Here is a 14751-nt window from a genome sequence, read left to right as displayed (position 1 = left end):
CTAACAAGGAAATCAATTTGAGCTACCCAACAAGTACTTTATGTTCAACATTTTGCTTCTTTATTCCCATTCAATTTTAGCTTATTATACAACTTACCTTCTTGCTTCTAATTATGTAGTCATTTCCATTTCCTTCTTTATTTGTTCAACACAAACACTGAATAAGAACTACTATCAGACTCTTCATGTTATACAATATAAGCATCAAACACAAACTTATGTTTTGATATTTATTTGCAATATCTGTCTTTTGTTTACAAACTTAATTATTATATAAAATAGTATTTACAAAACAGACTTGTCTATGACAAGGGAAATAACAGTGTCAATCCGTGGCACTTGAAATTAAGTTGAAATTCCTTTAAGAATCCAAAGTGGTTAATCCACCTTTTATACAATCATTAAGGAAAATTTCCTACTATCGACTCAGCAGGACCATATCAAGTGTTGCAAAAACTGAGTTTCTGGTTGTAATCAGAAAATTGCTAACATATTTTTAAAGCCCTTGCTTTCTTCTGGAAATATAAAATCTACTTTTTCTCATGAAACGTGTGTGTAACATGGATCTTCAAACCAGACCTCGGTATGGTGTGGGTCCTGGAGTGCTCCTTGAAAACTGTGTCAAGTTCCTGAGTTCCCTGACTTGTGATATGGGGGTGTGCACTAGAGGCAAGCTTTCTGAATTTAATTAAAGCATAAGCTTTAAGGCATTGTTCCAGCCCCACATCCAAGTCCCTGGCAGAAGACAAGGCAATACATTCACATGGTTGTGTTTTTGTACAATTGGCAAAAGTAAGATATTTTAACCACCATCAGCTGAGACTGAGATCTCTTTCTCTTTCAGTTTCCCCTTGGTCACTTTCCCTCGGTTGGGCGGTGCTGGAGCAGCCTGGGTGTGCTGCATTGTTCTGTTTTTCCTTTTCCTTTGGAAGGACCACCCAAATTGCATAAATTTCTCATAAAATCTGCATCAACTGCACCCCTAGGTGTGATAACAGTACCTGTTTTACAAGTAAGTTGTGCAGGTTAAAAGAGCTGATGGATGGTGCCAGGCACAGACTGTATCCAATCGTTGCTAGGCATTATTATTCCCCCAAGAGTTTCTATGTCTAAGTCACAGAAGTAAGCATTCTATGTAATATGCTTAAAAACTAACTATGATTTTTCCCCACAAAAGGAATTTCTCCACCTCATGTAGGGGTTACATCACAATTTTCTTAGACTCTAGGCACCTGTGACTCTTTGTTGAACCCCTTCATCCATTAAAATCTTTTAAAATGAGATAAATGTCCCAAACCACCAAGGACTCAAGAACCAAGGTAACACAAAAAACAGCATCTTAAACAGGGGTTCAGGTACACATACTGGAAATCTGTTTTGTAAACAAGGTCTCAGAGATAATAGGAAGCATTAGTTTTGGCGTTTAAAATACGCATATGGATGAAGCTGGCCGTTAGAACACAAGTGGGGTCCATGTCTTACTGTGAAACACACACTTTCATTTAGGGAAACTACTTTTCAGTGTACCTGATGGGGTTTTTTTGCCCATTTTTAGTTACATTATCAACAGGGAAATATTGCCTCAGAAAACAAGGTTCGTTTTGCCAATTTAGAAATTGCTTTGGAATTTCATCCAAAGGTCTCATAAAAACACGTTGGCCCGTGTGCTGGTGCATCAAATAAATAACAAATGAAACAAACAAGTTGGCTTCCTATTGAAGGTGTGTCTGCAGAGCTCTGTGACTCTGCGTGCCAGGGGCTCCATCTGGCACATTTCTGAACTTTGCAAAATTAATTGTGCTGAAGAGAACATCATCAAACGCGTCCGGCATAGAGGGTAAACATCTTCAAACCATGATTCTGCGCCATCAAACACTCTCCAGCTAATTACATTTGGTGCATTACTCTGGACGAAAACCGAGGCCAAGTGAAACTGCGGAAATGGGAACAATGCAAGGAGGAAAAATCTCACCCCATTAAGAGATCCGTTTTTTCTCCGCACAAATAAGCCCACCACGCCTTGCAGGCAAGACTAGATGACTCCGAATGCCCCCGCAGGCCCTCTCCGGCCGAGCGAGCCCTGCGTGGGCAGGAGGAAAGTGCCCGGAGCTGCAGCGCCCCAGCCCTGAGAGCATTTTAAGTTATTCATAAAGTCTAAGCAATCGCTCCCCTTGTCCTCCCGCCCCCCCCGCCCCCAACCATCCGCGCCCCCGCGTAGAGGCTAGTTTTCGAGTGTATTTACACAGGAAGCTAAAACACGGCCGCAGGTCGTCCTCTCCTCCAGGCAATGTTTGCAATGCGCTTTGACAGCGTCTCGAGAGCCGCTCTCCTCGCAGGGCCGCCGCGCGCTAGGCCTGCCTTCCCGACCATTTGCACGGACCAGGCCGCTCCTCTCCCCGACTCTTCCGTGACCTTCCGAGATGGGCCTCGCGACGGGACTCTCCGCGGAAGCACCACCCTCGGCGCTGGAGCCCCGCGCGCGGCCGCTCCCCTCCGGCTCCCCTCCCGGGGGCGGCCCCGCGACGAGCGCCGGACGCGCGCGGCCCCGCCGAGGGGCGACGGCGGGGGCGCGCGGGCGGCTTCCGGCGGGGGTGCGCGGGGCGGGGCCGGGGGCGGGGCCGGGACCCGGGTAGCGGCGCCCCCCGCCGAGCGGCGTGCAGGCACCGCCCCCGCGCGCCGCAGTCGGGGCTGGAGCGTCTCGCCAGTGGCGGTGGCCGTTACTGTTGCCTCCGCGCGTCTGTGGCGGCGGCGGCGTCTCCCGGGGCTCGCGGAGGGCAGCGGGCCACCCCTCGCCCGCGGTCGCCTGCTGCAGCCCTGCGCTGGGACTGGGGGAGGCGAGACGGCGGAGGCGGCGGGTGGTGTTCGGCCCCCCTCCTCTACGCTTCCAGCCCACGGGCGACTGCGAGCTCCGGGCAGCCCCCGGGCGGCGGCCGAGGATGGCTAGATAGCGGCGCGCGAGCGGCCCGTGAGTACTGGGAGCGGGTGGGCGCGGCGCGAGGCGTGGGGAGTGGGAGCCGCAGACCCCGGAGCCGGGTCCCCTGGGCGCATCGTCGCGGGCGCCGGGCGGCCGGCGCGGGGCCGGGGGCAGCGCTGCGGGCGGCTTTGGCCCCGAGGTCCGGGAGCGCCCGAGAGGAGTGACCGGGGCGGGGGATGGGGCGCACCAGGTCTCGCCGCTCTCCGCGCCCTTGGGCCACCCGGGCTCCCGGAGGACGCCGACTCCCCGGCCGCGAACTTCTGCCGCACGTAGGTCAGAAGTTCTGAGGCCACAGGCTACCTGGGGGATGGGAAGGAGCTTTAATTTTATTTTTCTTAAGTGATGTAATCAACCGAGTGACCCCCGTGCCTCATCTCTGCATTAAAGCTAGTTCGCTGTCCCTTCTGTATTCATGGTGTATTTGATTTACCTTTATTTTATGTGCTTGTATCCGAAGGTGCTATATTGATTGAATCCAGAGTTTAAGGAGTTGACCGTCAAACTTAGGCTTCATAATAGATGCCAGTTTTAAATGCATCGTTTCAAAAGACAGCTGGAATCCTAAGTTCTGACCGACAGAAAATTCTGCACTTCACATGTTGTGAATTTACGCCTTGAATAATGTGATTCTAGTCTCCACCTTCCTCATCCCCACCTTTGGCTTCCAAAAATATACGAGGTGTTTTATTTGCGGTTGGGTACCTCTGTGCTCCTTTTTGTATGGGTGTGTTATTGCACTCAAATATTGATAGAGCGTATATGCTGCTACTGAATAGCATTTGTATGGAAATGAATTTCTCAGCAGTTTTTAATGTGTTCATTTAAGGCACATTTTCTGACAGAAAGGTTTCAGTTTAAAGTTTGCCTTCTGATTTGTTTTCAGTTTTAGATTTGTATTTAATTTTAAAAAATGTGTTTTGGAGTAAAGTGAAGTGACTTAGTAGTATCATTTAGTCAGAGGTCCAAAAATGATTCCTAAATTAAATTTAAAGCAAATTCCCCTTCCTAGAAAAGTGAAAGCGTTTGCTTAGTGCAAATGATGCTTGTCCCTTCCCTTAAATGCTGATTTTGCCACAGATCTGAAATCACATTTCACTAATATCAGAGGCTTCCTTGTCTTAGCCTGGCAGGGGAAAGGAAACCTAAGTATAGAGTATGTTTTTAAAAACACTGTCCTCTTACTTGTTTCATAGGTTGACTTTCTGTTTTATAGCCAAGGGGAAACTGTTGATTTGGAGACTTCATTAGGTAGTTACAAGCTCGATTTAAATTTCCCTTCCAAGCATTGAATTGAGGTTTATTTGCTTTGTAATAGGTGAGATCACAAGCTCACCTCTAATTACTGGAGAGTTGGATTCTTTTCTGGGAAATAAGGATCAGGAACTTTGCTGTCAAAGAGAACGAACTTCTGTGATTTTTGAAACCTTCCGCTTATTGATGGTCATTGTTCAATAATATGTTGGCAATGATATGAAGTATTATAGCATTAAAATTTATCACCATTATTTGTGGGACCAGCTGCCTATGCGCCCTCTGGAAGATTCAGCATGTATAAAAAGCTATGGAGTGAAAAGTGTATCTCCTCTCCCCACCCCCCCGTCCCTCCACTGCACCCTGTTCTCCCCAGGACCCTGTGTATATCTTTCCAGATAAAGCCTATGCTAGTATAAACATTTTGTATGTGTTCTTTTTATTTGTCTTTCCACAATTGAGGACACATTGTGTACTCTGTTCTGCACCAGCTCCCCGCCCTCCCTTCCCCTCCCCGCAGAGTACTAAATCTTGGCAGTCTCTACATCGGTACCTAAGAGCTGTCTCATTCTCCAACAGCTGCGGAGTACTCCATTAAGGATGAGCCATCATTTATTTAACCTCTTCTTTATTGAGGTATGTGTAGTAGATTGTTTCTACTATTTTGCTGTAGAACTGTTGTAAAACATTAGTTTCTGAGGTTTTTAAGTGAATTTCAATTATTCCCAAAAGCAGTGGTAACATTTCTTTGCATCATGTTCCAGGAAATAAATGCCCCTTGTCTCCAGTGTACACTCTTTGCTTTTATATAATTTCAAAGTAATCCATAAGGGTCTCTGGTGTCTTTGTGGTGAAGTGTGAGACACCAGGGCCAGTTACTAAGGTGGCATTCCTTGATTAACACCTTAGCTCTTTGTCTCAACAAAAGAAATAGAAGAACAGATATAAAATTTTAAGAGTAATCCGTAAGAAAAATTCTTAGGAGTTTAAATATTTTGGACATAGAGAAGAGGCTCATACCTTTGGTTAGGTTGGAGGTAAAGGCAGGTTGTGTTTTGTAAAACTTGTTTGCCATTAGGCACCAACACCCCAGCCTTCTGCAAATGATCACTGGTATCTCATATTTTAATGTTCCTATATGTTTATAAACTGTACACTTTGGGAGAAGGTTACTCGTAACTCTTAAGGAGGAGTATGCTTTTAGAAAATATTTGGCCTTTCTAAATTAAAAATTGAAGTCTCTTAGAGTGCCTCTTAAAGCAAAAAATTGTAGAAGTAAGACTAATGCTAGCTAGCAGTTGAGCCAAATACATTATAAAATTTGAGTATTATTCATTGTTGAGCTTTATATTTCCATTATGTTTATTTTTGAAAGTGTTTTTAGAGCTAATGCAAGAAACTATAATAATCCTTTTTTTAAATGGCCAGGGAAACCTTTTCATGTTTAAGATGTTTTGTTTTTCCTTTGTTATTTAATACCTGTCATTGTGGTACAAAACTGCTAATATTGACTGTGTTTGCTCTTCTTAAATAAGTATTTACTGAGCATCTGTTACATCCCAGGCAACTTTCTAGTGACTGAGAAGGTAGCAATGCACAGGACAGAGACCCCATTCTAATGAGTTCACCTCTTAGTGAGGGAGATGGATAAAAAGCTGAGAAGCAATAAAGACAATAAGGTCAGAGAGTGAGACTTGCTAGGGAAGTGATAAAATAGGGTTGCTGGGATAAAGAGGGGCAGGGTGGGGCCCCTGTTTTAGACTGAGCAGTTCTGGAAGCCTCTCTGAGGTGAAGAAATTTAAACCGAGAGTTGAGTGTGTTCTTGGAGATCTGGAGGAGTGGTGGCCGAGGCAGAGGGCATGACATACGCGGAGGGCATGGCTTGTGCAAAGGCCAGGCGGTGGGACCGAGCCTCGCACACCAGGGGAGCAGACGGCCGCCAGTGTGGCCGGTGGGAGAGAGCAGGCGCTGGGATGGGTGTCCTGGGCATTTGCAAATGGCAAGGAAGGTTCAGTGATGTGGGAGAGAGACCTTGGATGGTGGGGTTCCTCCACCTGGAAGCTGCAGGAGGGCAGGTGTGGATCTGCTGCTTCTTCATTGCTTCTTCATGTGCTGTGAATATTTAGAGAATTACCTAATAATTAGAGAATTTAAAAAATAATCTTGTCTGGTTTTTCTCAAAATACTTAGATTTGGGAGTCTTTGAACTGAGTTTTCTCCATCTTGGCTGTGGCTCTTGACGTTACCAGATCCATCCCACTGTTAAAGCATCTTCTCACATTGTTGCTTTAAGTGAGTTGCATTTTGTTTCTGTACCCTGAAATTAAACTATGAAGCCTTAAAAATGTGCCTGATTTTCCAGGACATTATAGTGATTTCTGAGTAATTCAGTCAGAAGTTCCATCTTTGATTTCAGTGTATTAGCCCTTTGCTTAAGTGTAAAACTTTGAGAGGCCTTTTTTAGTATAGTGAATGTTTGAATTCTTTGGGGGCAGATTACAGACTAATGAGCCCATAAAATATATGTACTTTATGCAGGTACTTTTATTCTCACAGGAAGAATGTGTGCCTGTTCTATTTTAGGGTGTATCAGGAACTGTGGTATTTCCTCTTCCCAACTTCTAATCTGTTTGTCATTCTAAGTATATGTTCCTTTAGATTAACTGAAATCTTGGGAAATGAGTGTTGTGCCAAGCAATTGTTGTAGATGCTTAATTAGAATCTGTTGTCTTTTTCTTAACTGTGACTTTTGGGGTCCTGTCCAACATCAGGAGCTGTGATCTTGCAGAATGAGGGGATTTGATATTTTTATTTCCTAATCTAATTGGTTGATGCCTGAAACCAAAAAGTTGCTCCCATGTAAGATGATTTTATCTTCCAGCATTCTCTCATGAGCTCTATGCACATGCTATGTAAAGGATGGACTCTGAAATCTCAGATCAAGTTCCTTTTGTCTTTTATCAGTCTCCTTGCCGCAAAAACCCTCCAGGCAAACTAACAGAAGCCCATAAGCATCTGTTTTATAGGTCACTGGAACATGTACAGGCCGAGGCGCTTGAGTCAAAAGTACCGGTACTGCTACCTTTACATTTCCTTTGTGAACTGTAGAGATGTGGGACTTCCAGGTTGACTTTCTGTTGTCTACAATTGACAACACATATATTCTTACTGGTCCTGGCTGCTCCTTTTCGCTTCTGTGGGCAGAGGTTGTGTATATCAGTTACTGTTTTATGCTTTTATGTTGGAAGTTGAAGAAAACCTTTTAGTAGGTGAATTTTTCACGTACTTTTGCAGAAATGTGAGAACACCTTGTCTCTTCACATTCTTCTGGTTTGTAGGGCAGGTACAGAGGAAGACTTGAAATCACATACCCAAAGCTGAGAATCTGCACCTGTATTGTTAAGTGGTAGTATCCTGGAAGACCCCAGAAAGGTGCTAGTGCTTGTGGACAGTGTGTGGTTCTTCCCTAAGGGTGACTTGGGATACTGAGGCCCCTTGCCTTCCTCTCACAGCTTGCAGAAGCAGGCTTCTCCAAGGAGACCCTGGATCAGAGGACGGTTGAAATGGTGGTGGTGGGAACATGTGGTGGAACATAACAAGTGGGGGCAGAAGGCATGCCCCCATGTCTCCTATTAGAAATGCTGGTGAGGCAGTGAGTTGTAGACATTCTGTAGACAGAATGTGCCTGTGAATTGGGGGTGCGGGTAAGCTGGAGCGAGGTGAGACTCGACTACCACAACCCCAGCGCTGCAGCTGCCAGCACGCCACCTTAAAGCTGGGAGCCAGCCTCCCAGCCGCAGGCTTGGAGACCAGCCGCCACACCACTGGGTCCCGTTTCATGTTGGCTGTAGTGTTTATAGTGCAGTGCAAAAGCGAAGGAACAAGAACATTTTAGGATCCTTTTCAAAAAAACAGTTAAATTGGGAACATAAATCTTCATCCGAGTGGAACCGGATCCTGTATTATCCCTTGAAATTATCTGGATCACCAGAGTTTTACTCTAGATGTAAAATCTGGGAGGAAGGGGCTGAGAGCCTGGTTCTGATTTCTAAGGAAGGCCTATATGTAGTCCTATATATAGCTTAAAATGCAAAGTACTTAAGAGCAGTAGGAGCTTAAGCATTCAAACAAAACCAAAGAAGGTATAGAATTTAAGAGCCAGAAAGGGCCTTAGATCTTCTGGTCAACTGTAAGTTTACTGCTAAAGAAACCAAGCCCCAGAGGTGTTCTCATTTGCCTAAGAATCCAGTAGTTCCAGACTGGCATTGTAACTATGATTTGCTAATTCCTAACTGCAGGGCTCTGGGCTCCACTCTGGAACAACAGGGGATCCGTGGGATTCACTGCTGTGTCTCCATAGAACAGTGACCAGCCCACAGTAGACATTCAGATATTTATTGACTAAGTGAATATGTAAGAATTTTGAGAACTTAAGATTGCACCTTAGCTATAAGATAGTACTTATAAAATTTGAGAGAATATACAATTTTGTGACTTTGTTTTCTTGTAAACAATAGAGCATGTTAACTATTAGAGCCCAACTGTGAAGCCTGATATTAACCAGGTGGGCAGACAAAGATGTGGAGTCTTACTGGCTTGGCAATTTTCAGAGCCGAGTGTCACTAGATTTTTTTTTAACATTCATTCTGTTCATTCTGCTTCGATGTGCTGTCAAAGTTTTATATTTTGTATTTGAAAATATGTGTACTATAAAATCCAGCATTTATTGTCCACATTGTCTGCTCTTTTTCTTGATACGTTTTATCAAGAGTTTCACTGTTTTTAAAACTTAGAGCCTATAGGGATTTGACTGTTCAAAAACAAATCTTGCTAACTATTAGGTTTGGGGGATTGTCACTTTCGAATGCTGCTGGTGGGTATTTTCAATTGTTACAACTTTCCAGGAGGGTAATTTTGCATTACTCATAGAAAGCCTCAAAAATGTGCCATGTCCCTTAGTCAGGCATTTCCACCACTAGGAATTTAAGCTAAGGGGAAAAAAAAATAAAGCCTGTGTATGGAGACCAATCTATAGCAGTGGTTCTCGCCTACATAGGCATGTGGGCCCCATGTTCCTGTCAGTCGCTTTCTCCTGGCACAGTGATTCGTCCCTTGATGGGAAGCCCACGTAGTGGGGTGTCTCAAAATTGGCCGGGAGAGTTCTCTCCCAAATTAGGAAAAACCTCATCTCCAAATTCTGGTGACCTCCATGAAAAGTACACCAAAAAACCCAACCTCTAATTTGCAAAAATGATTTTTGCAGCTTTGCTTATGATAGTTATAAACTAGAAATAACTGAAATGCTCAATAATAGGGATATTGATTACATAAATTGTGGCATACATATGTAATGGAAAACCCTTTCTTCATTGACACTGAGGTAGGGAAGTATTTATTGATGTAGAAAGATATTCCAAGTTTGTAAACTGAAAAAGCAAACTGCAAAACAGTATGTGTAAGTTGATCTAGGAGTGGTTTTTTTTGTTCTTGGAGAAAGAGGCAGAGAGAGAGCTCAAGCAAGCGCAAGTGAGTCAGAGCCTCAGTTTTCTACCTGTTATGTAGGAAAATGCCAGGAAGGCTATACTCCAAATGCTCTGTGTTTTGTGTTGAAAGTACAGGTGACTACTATTTTTAGAGTCTACCGGGTTACAGTCCATAGGGGTCGCCAAAGAGTCAGACAAGACTTAACAACTAAACAACAACCATTTTTGGTTTCCTGGATTTCCAACATTTAAAGCATATTTTGTAGTGAAGGGAATGAGAACAGATTCCCTTTTTGATCTATTGGTTGTGTGAACTTGCGCACGTTCTGTGTCTGATTTCTTATCTGTTAAGGGAATAATAATATCCAGCTCATGGTGCCCATAGCTAGTATGTAAATACTACCTTGACCTCACAATTCTGTTATGATTAAGGCCAATGGTCCTACAAAGACAAATTTCTTAGCCGAATAACTTATATCAACTCTTGTAAGAAGCATTTTAGGGCATTCTGATGAAATATTTCATTGCTTCTGGTCACTGGGAAATAAGTTATTATTTACTTTAAAACTACAGTCCTTTCCATTGCCAAGAGATTTTATTTTGAATCAAAAGCTTTTTTCCCCCTTTTGTTATCGTCTTTAACAGTCCTGTATGATAAGTTCTTGAATGTCAGGATACAATCTTTTTTACTCATAGAGTTGTTAAAATGAAATGTGATTCATTCATTCAGCAACTATTGAGGGCTTTTTTCCCCCAGTCAGTGGGTAGGCACCAAATAGGCAGCAGTGCCCAGGGCAGACACGTGCTCACTGCTGAATGACATGGAAAGTGCCCAGGGCAGTCCAAGGCCAGGAGGCACACCTACTCAGCAAACCTGTGTTACCACGGCTGACAATCAAGCGGGCCTCATTTCCTCTCCTACAATTTTGAAAGAAACTGTGTTGTGACGTTACTTTTCAGTGAACACAGACATTGCCTCCTGCTTGTTCCACCAAGGACATGAGGTGCTGACTAGGTTATTTCACCTTGACATTCTCTCATGATTTAGTGATGACACTTATTACACATCTGTTAGAATATCCTGGGCTAACAGTCTTAAAATTGCTACTTTGTATCTTCTGTGAAGGACATGCCTTTTTGAGATTATTTTATGTAAAATTACTGAAATAGGTTCCTACTCATGAATTTAGGATGGATGGATATCCATGGATATACCATTTGAAAAATTCCAGCACATGGTCTTACTGAGCATGAGGCAATAAAACTTGCATTTTAAAGTGAGGTTTCCATTTGACAATATATCAAAATACATTAATTTTGTAATTTGTTTTTTGAGTTGGATAGTTCTTTTAAAGTTGGTAGCAACTTTAAATATTTTTGTATAAAATAAACCCTCAGTGTTCATGAAAAATGTCTTAGGACCTTTATGACAAATACTGACCTTGCATTTTGTTTTTCTCATATAGCCTAATAAGATAAGATGGTATCATGTATCATTTGTTTGTTATTCCTGTGGAGAATGCATGTAGAAGTCATGTCACAGATTGGAGCCACTAGCAAAGCCGACATTTTATTCCTTCTTTATCTCACATTTTTTCCATCTATAACACTGCTTCCCATGGCCCACTCTGCTCCCCTGGCCTCTGCTGGAACCAGCAATTGGCTTTCTTGTTTTTATTCCGGTGGGGGCTCCCTTGCCACGAATACTCTTTACCTGTCTTGAGATATACTGAGTATGTAATAGTAAATGGAGAGCAACAAAGCTGTGTTGACCTGTAGACATTAGACTGTTGGCTCTGTTGACTAGGTGTAGAGTTTAGCCAACTCACTGTTTTCTCAAATGCCAGCTTCAGTAAAATTACAGACAACTGTGTTTTGGAACTTTTCACAAATCGTCAAAATTGTGATTGTTCTACTCATGCATTCCATGGGCTGCATTGCTGGGATCAAAAACTCAAATGCTTACAGCGACAGAAGAGGTCACAGATGTTGCTGAGTGGGTGTAATCTGCCTTTTATCTTTATGCTTTTGATAAAAGCCATAAGAAATATTTGATATTTTTACTTTCTTCCTAATTCTGCTGCATGGTAGACCACACTGGATGCATGGCAACTGAAATCTGTCCCAGTTTGGGGAAATCCATAAGGAAGAACACTGAGGAGGGTTGGATCAGGAGCAGCGTGAGCTGAGTTTTGAAGGACAAGTTGGTGCTGGTCAAGTGGATAAGGAAGAGTGGGGTGGGAAAGACATTCTGGGTAGAGGGTAAGGTGTGCAGTGATGCAGAGGACAGCAGAGCCTGGTGCTTTTGTTGGAACTTGAATACAGGGCCAGTGTGGGCAAAGGCCTGAAGTTAGATGGCTTGGAACAGCAGAGAGCCTCCTGCCATGACGACAGCTGGCACCTTCTCCATAGGCCAGGGAGAGCCAGGGGAAGTTTCAGGCATGTGAGACCAATGGTTCAGAGGGTGACTCCGTGTTGTGTCAGGGACGCCTGGGAATCCAACAACCTGGAATCCAAGAAGCCAGCAACCTGGCAGGAGTGTAGACCAAAGAAAAAATGCCCCACAGGGCCCCAGCCAGGCCTGGCCCTAGAAATTTGTCTTTATTTTCCTAATAACGTTGAGGCAGTATTTCCTAATAATGACATGAGCAGCAGTAATAACTCTGCTCTTCCCATGCTCAATCCCTCACACTTTTTTCTTAAACTCCTGTTCAGTGACTAAGTCGTGTCTGACTCTTAGCGACCCCAGGGAGTGCAGCACGCCAGGTTTCCCTGTCCTTCGCTCTCTCCCAGAGTTTGCTGGTCGGTGAAGGCGTTCAGTGTGTTTAAAGGAGGGAGGTGGGAGGGGGGTTCAGGATGGGGAACACATGTAAATCCATGGCTGATTCATATCAATGTATGGCAGAAACCACTGCAATACTGTAGTTAGTCTCCAACTAATATAAATAAATGAAAACAACAACAAAATAATAAAGCTCTCCAACAGAGATCTGCTGATGCCTTATGCTTAAAAGTTTAAAAGCTCAAGTGATCTTCAGTGTGAGTGGTTATAAAACAGAGTAGGTGAAGTGGAAGTGAGGAGGTAGCCACTTAAGCTAAAGATGTTGGTCAGAAGGCAAAAATTTTCAGTTATAAGATCAATAAAGTCTGGGAATCGATAGGTGGTACTGCTGTACAGTATTATATGCCTGAAATGTGTTATGAGAGTAAATCCTAAGCATTTTTACTGCTCCCAGAAGAGAAGGCCTCTGTGAGGTGACATGAGCTAGGTTGTGAGAATCATCTCACAGTATACACACATACATATCGAATCGTCACGTGTGTACTTCACAACCATACAGTTTTGTTTGTCAAATTATATTCCAGTAAGGCTGGGGAAAAAATAGGGAGTAGATTGCACCAGTGGAGAGAAAAGATGTGTTTATATTAAAGTAAGAATTTATAATAATTTGGGCAGTAATAAAGATAACAGTAATAGCTTATGTTTTACATTAGTATTACTTTAATGTTAGGTTATCTACTTAGTAATTTTTTAGACCAGAAATGAATCTCTCAATTTTAATACCGCAAGAGGACAAGATTTCAGACATTATGATAAAATAAGTAGACAGTAGAGTTGTCCCTCTTCTTGTTATTTTGGCAGTTCTATTACATTATTGGCCCACTTCATCAACCAGTACTTTTTTTCCCCCACATGTTGCTGTTAAGTCACACCTCCTCCAAACTGTACAATTTTTTATGTGTTATTGTTATCATCACCATCATTTTATTTGAGACCCTGAAATTATTAATTCTGAATTTATCTTATTGAATTAGTTTGTTAAATTAATTGTAAGAATCTTCATTATTACATCCAGTATGTTTGTTATTTACCCATTTTTTGGTCCACAAATTTGATGAATATGATTCCTGTATCATCTTCCATTTCATTAATGAAAATGTCAAGGAAAACAGAACTCTGCTACATCTTTTCATAATCTTCATCTAGCTTGGCATCATAGATTAATTAGCACCCCTTGGATAGGATTGATCACTTGGGGAAAGAGCCCTTGTCCCTTTTAATACAACCCATATCCCTCCGTCTTGCTTATGAACACCTTTCAGATGTCAGGAAGAGTCTTTTCAGAGTCAGACCCTTTTTGTCTGATGCTGACACTGGCTTTTCCAGCTCACTGGCCTCGTCAAGTAAGGGATTAGGTGGGACTGGGTTACGTTAAATTAGGGCTCCTTGCCTAACACATTTTATAATCTTATCCAGGATCAACGTCAAGCTTACGTGTCTCTAGTCGATAGTATCTGCTGTCCTGATTGAATGCCCTTTCCAGGATAGTTTTGACAAATGCCAATTATTTCAGGTTCTGTTTTGTCATACTCTGTTCCACCTTATGTTGAAGACTCAAGTATAACATTAGGTAAGTGCTATGCTTCCTCATACTTAGAAGACCTTATAACTGTGGTCAGATGCTCAAGGTTTTATTTCAGTTTTCATTTGCTTTTTTGATAAGCATTCATATTTTAGAATGATGCCTAGGATATTACGATCTGGAATTGAAGAATACAACCAATTGAAAAGGTATTTGACTTCTTTTGGAGAAGGGAATCTTCAAATTCCAATCCTAAAGAATGTTAAGAAAACATATTGGCACATTTTGGTCAATATCTGTGCCCTGAAATACATGTCTTCAAGCAGTTTATATTTTAGGGTTATTTCAACAGCAAGACAAGTTGTTTTTTCATGCTGATGCATTCTGAAACAGGTTGCTAACTGGTGCCTTAAGAATTGTAGTTGGCCTGCAAATGTGTTTTGTTTGGCTTACCTACTGATTTTTGAAGAAGGAATTAGTTGCCAACATTTAAAAATAAAGATTTCACATTAAAGGGGAAAAAAACCCCTGCATTTCTGCCTCTTTGTGAAGATCTTGAAGATCTGTGACTCTACCAGACTCTCCTGCCTGTTGGTAATATGGAAGTAAGGTGCTAACTGGGGGCTGCCCAGCACAGCTCTCCCACCCTCACTGCACTCCTGGGGCCAGCGTCGCCCCC

The 14751-nt window shown here is 42.8% G+C and overlaps 1 protein-coding gene across 3 annotated transcripts in view; it reads left to right on the top strand.

The window, feature by feature from the left end:
• The first annotated feature begins 2682 nt into the window (after positions 1-2682).
• LIFR (LIF receptor subunit alpha) overlaps positions 2683-14751 on the top strand; it is a 74413-nt gene continuing 62344 nt past the window's right edge. For 2 of the 3 annotated variants that reach the window (XM_065905778.1, XM_065905780.1), the window contains exon 1: positions 2683-2965. The gene's annotated coding sequence lies outside the window, so the exon portion shown is untranslated. Of the gene's footprint in view, positions 2966-4804; positions 4862-14751 lie in introns of all 3 variants that reach the window. The other variant, XM_065905779.1, reaches the window with a different exon arrangement.

Source organism: Muntiacus reevesi, chromosome 14 (genome assembly GCF_963930625.1).
Source record: "Muntiacus reevesi chromosome 14, mMunRee1.1, whole genome shotgun sequence".
NCBI classification, from domain to species: Eukaryota; Metazoa; Chordata; class Mammalia; order Artiodactyla; family Cervidae; genus Muntiacus; species Muntiacus reevesi.
This window is presented reverse-complemented; position numbering and strand designations above follow the sequence as displayed.